This window comes from Somniosus microcephalus, chromosome 12 (genome assembly GCF_052327205.1).
Source record: "Somniosus microcephalus isolate GS21.2 chromosome 12, FLI_Smic_1.0, whole genome shotgun sequence".
Lineage (NCBI taxonomy): Eukaryota > Metazoa > Chordata > Chondrichthyes > Squaliformes > Somniosidae > Somniosus > Somniosus microcephalus.
Window position 1 is genome coordinate 206,323,699 of NC_140998.1, and position 5,029 is coordinate 206,328,727.

Below are 5,029 nucleotides of genomic sequence, written 5' to 3' on the forward strand. Positions count from 1 at the left end.
ATCTGCCTAGTTCGGCTCTGCATGCATTTGTTGGCGTTTTTCTTTGGGTGCGAAGGATGCTTCGGCAGAATTCTGCATGTAGGGCTTCTATTGTGTGTTTTTCCCATTTAGTGTAGCTTTGGTGATTTAGCGGGCCCCATACTTCACTACCGTACAGTGCAATGGGCAGGATTATGCTGTCAAAAATTTTGAGCCAGATTTTGATTGGGATTTGGATGTTGTAGAATTTTCTTTTTATTGCATATAGGGCTCTTCGGGCTTTTTCTTTTAGTGCATTCACTGCTATGCTGAAGCTCCCTGATGCTGTAATAGTTAGACCAAGGTAGGTGTAGCTCATAGTGTGTCCTATAGTGGTATCACTGAGGGTAAACTGGTATTTGTTTTCCTGACATCTGGGTCTTTTCTGAAAAATCATGATGTTGGTTTTCTTTAGATTTACTGTTAGAGCCCAATTTTGGCAGTATTTGTCGAGTAGGTCTAGTTGTTGCTGTAATCCCTGTTCTGTGGGAGACAGCAGAACCAGGTCGTCCGCATAGAACAGGGACTTCACTTCTCCATCTAGGAGACGGAGACCTGGTGACTCGCTTTGCTCCAGCATGTCTGCTAATTCATTTATGTATATGTTGAACAGGGTCGGGCTCAAATTGCAGCCCTGCCGGACGCCTCTTCTCTGGGTGAAGAAATCGGTGCGTTTGTCTCCAATTTTGACCCCGCATTTGTTTTTCAGATACATTGATTTAATAAGGTCATAGACTTTGCCCCCTATTCCACACTGAAGAAGTTTATAATAGAGCCCTTCGTGCCATATAGAGTCAAAGGCTTTCTTGAAGTCGATGAAACAGGCGAATATTTTCCCATTTTTTGTTTGGTGTTTATGTTTTTCGATGAGGGTGTGAAGGGTATAGATATGGTCGGCGGTGCGGTGTTTTGGAAGAAAGCCTATTTGGTTTTTTCTGAGGATATTATGTTTGTTAAGAAAATCAAGTAATCTACTATTTAGAATACTGCAGAATAACTTCCCTAGACAACTGTTGACACAGATGCCGCGGTAGTTATTTGGGTCTGATTTGTTTCCACTTTTATATATGGGGGAGATTAGTCCTTGGCACCAGATATCGGGAAAACAGCCTGAGCGTAATATGATGTTGAATAGTTTGAGTATCGCACCCTGCATCTCCATATTACTGAACTTTAGCATTTCATTTTTGATGTTGTCTGGGCCACAGGCTTTCTTTAGGTGGAGAGATTTTGTTTTTGTGGCCAGTTCTTTCCATGTGATTGGGGAGTCTAGAGGGTTTTGGTTGTCTTTAATTGTTGCTTCTAATGTGTGGAGTTTTTCTGTGACCTGATGTTGACTTGGGTTTGTTTTGTTTTTTGGGATGTCTTTGTAGAGGTTTTCAAAATGTGTTCTCCAGATGTCGCCATCTTGGATTGGTAATGCTTGCAATTGTGTTGTACTCAGGTTATTCCACATTTCCCAGAATTGTTTTGGATTGGTGGAGTTTTCAATTTCTTCGAGTATTTTGTGGGTATAGTTTTGTGTTTTGTTCCTAATGGTGTGTTTATATCTTTTGAGGGTTTCATTGTATCTAGTACGTAGGTCCGGATTGTTTGGTTGCCGATGCTTTTGGTTTGATATTTTTCTCAGGTCTTTTCTGGCATTTTTGCATTCGTGGTCAAACCATTTCATATTTTTATTTTGTCTTTTTTGATGCTTCCTCTTCTGTTTCACGAGGTCGGCTTTTACAGCTGCCTCATGGAAGATCATGTTTATATCCTCTATGGCCGTGTTTACACCATCTCTGGTGATCTCATATAGATTTTCTTTAAATTTTGAAATTTTACTTGTGAGATCAGGTGAATTTAGTGCTGTGATGAATTTATCTCCACTGTCTGGGGCCCATCTGTATGTCTGGTTTATTTTATGTAGCTTACTGTGTTCCTTTTTTGTGTCTGTAGTTTGGGCAGAAAGTTTAAGGTACACATTTATTTGGTTATGGTCTGAGAGGGGGGATTGCTGCCTGACAGTGAATGCGTTGATATCGCAGGGGTCCAGGTCAGTGATTGTATAGTCCACCACACTAGACCCAAGAGTTGAGGAGTATGTGAGTCTCCCTAGGGAGTCCCCTCTGAACCTACCATTAACTATGTACAGGCCTAAGGCTCGGCAGAGTTGCACTACCTCCCTACCGCTTTTATTTATTTCACGATCAAGGTTGTTCCGATTTGCGATGGCTGGTGTGACATCTAAAGGGGTCTGGCCAAACACATGGTTGTTTCCCTGTGGGTCTATGAAGTCAGGTTCACAACCGGTCCTTGCATTTAGGTCCCCACATATTATCACCTTTCCTTGGGCCTGGAAATGGCTGATTTCCATGTGGAGAGTATCAAATAACTCCTCTTCGAAATATGGCGAATCTATTGGAGGTATGTAGATCGCACATAAGTAAACATCTTTTTTTGCTATTCCTATATTTTTATCTAGTTTTAGCCATACGTGTGATTTCCCCTGTTTTACCGGTGAGATGTGTTTGTCCAGTTCTCCCTTATACCACACCAATATTCCCCCGGAGGTTCTGCCCTTGCGTGTTTTAGTGTTCTTTACTGAGGGCACAATGATTTCATGGTACATTGGAGGACAGTGGGTCGGCATGTCCTTTTGGCACCATGTTTCTGTTAACACAATTATATCAATGTCTTTTATAGCTTTTAGGAATTCAGGGTCTGTACTCTTCATCCCAAAAGTTGAGGAGCGGAGGCCCTGGATATTCCAGCAGCTTATGTGGAAAGAACGCATTTATATAGTTCAATAAAACGAAATAAAATGGACCTATTTTGTGGGATGAGTGTGGAAACACTATTTTCTATAATGCTAAGTGATGATTTAGTATAAATTTCATGAGGCATGCACATATATCTATCTAATAATAGTAATAATACTGGTAAGATAACAATAATGATAATGATAGATAACAATATTAATAATTTCTCCGGCTTTCTATCAGGCTGTTCAGCATCGTCATGATCTTTCTCAGTTCTTGGTCTACAGTCTGTGGTCTAGAGGGGGGTCTTGGGTCAGGTATAAAAGCACGGTTCTGTTGTCGGTTTTGTAAAGGGGGGTGGGGGACATTGGTGGTCCTGTTTGGGCTCCCAATGGTAGGGGGGGTGGGAGGGCTGCGTCTTTTGGCAGTGTTTATGAGGTTTCTTGCGAAGACCCACATCCGCTGTTTGAGTAGATATATTTCGTCATAGAGGTCCCTTGTGTTGATGTTTGGATGATGGGCCAGGGAGACGTTGGGGAGGACAGAACATCTCGTGTCGATCTCCCTGTTGTTGTTGTGGATTATATAGGCTGGGGTGTCCTTTCTGGGCAGTAGTGTGGAGATCACGATCCGCGCCTCGGGGAATTCCCTGCTGGCCTTTTCTGCCATCCTGCTCACCGCCCAAGCCGTGCCTTCCTGTAGGGTGCGTAGGTCGTTCGTGCCTGTGTGGATCACAATCCATTTGGGGCTTCCAAGGGATTCTTTGTTCAGGATCTTCATTGCTTGGCCTGTGTTGCTGCACCATTTTTTCAGGACTTGATGGTCTGGGAACAGCCTCTGGGGGTCCAGAAACTTTCCGTTGGAGTCGGTCAGCAGGACCGCCTGAGGGGCTGGTTTTTCAGACTGGGTAACAGTAGTCTGGGTAGGACTCGCCTGGTGGCTGGTTGTTGGCTGGGTTTCTGGGATATGTTGTGTGGCAGGAGCGGGGTTTGGGGCTTTCGGTGTGTCCTCGTTTGGGGGGGTATCTGTCGGTTTTTGTGTTCCTGTGTGTGAGGACTGGGTAGCAGTAGTCTGGGCATGACTCGACTGAGGGCTGGTTGGAGCGGGGTTTGTGGCTTTCGGTGTGTCTTCGTGTGGGGTGGCATCCGGTGGGTTCTGTGTCCTTGTGTGTGTTGTTTTTGTGTCCTCAGGTTTTTGGACCTTAAGAGGTTTGTGTTGCCTGCTGAGCCTTTCTACGGTCTCCTTCATTTTGTTTAGTTGAGTACGGAGTTCTTTGATCTCATTTCTTTGCTCCTCTATGGTCTTTCTCAGCTTGTGGATGGTGGACTCGTGTTCCGTTTTTAGCTGTTTGAATTCCTCCTTCAAATTCTTGGCCAGTGTTTTTCTGTATTCGTTGAGATCAAGTTCTAGTTTGGCCAGATTCTCTTTCATCATTTTGTTTTCGTTGAGAGGTGTGGGGGGGGGTGGAGATGGACAGGGAGGTGTTTTCCTCTGCTGGTCTCTCTTCTTCTTCCTCCACTTGGCTCTCCTCATCCTCTGTTCGACTCTCTTTTGCTTCCTGTCCATTGGTCCTCTTTGTGTCTGCCTTAGTTTTCAACTGGGGGAATTCCTTTTCGAAGGTGTCCAGATTTTCCACATTCCCCTGTATCATGATCTTTCTATTTTTGTTGTAGTAGCTTATGGTTAGCAGGGGGTCATCTTTATCTAGGTTTCCATCTTTACATATTTTCAGTCTGCCTCCACTGCCAATACCTTCACTGGAGATGTATGTGTAGTGTTTTTGTAAAATCTCCTTCCAGGAGGTGACGTATTCGGTGTAGAATATGAGGTTGTTCTTCAGCTTAGTCCCTTTGTGTGTGGTATAGTCCACGTAGAGGATTTCTGGGTTATTTTTTAGTGTTGTGTACTTGTATTTTTCCTTTGCTTTATTTTTTGTGCATTGCTCAGGATATATCATTTCCCTGCTCATTGTAGTCGTTTGTTTTTTGTCTCAGATAGATAACTTTTTTTTTTCTCTTTTTTGTGTCGTGTTCCACCTTAGCCCACTTTTAGGTCCAAAATTGGGAGTTTTTCAGGGGTTCATCTTTGATATAGCTGCTCTTAAAGGTTTATCTTTCTCTTTTTCTCACAGGCTGTTGGTTCGGGTAGTTTATCGTTTCTCTCGGGTTTCTATTACTTTTCCTCGCGGGTTTGTTCTTTTTTTCAGGTTTTTTTTTTTTTCGAGCTAAATTTAAATAAAATTTAAACTTTTTCCGAACTAACTTTAA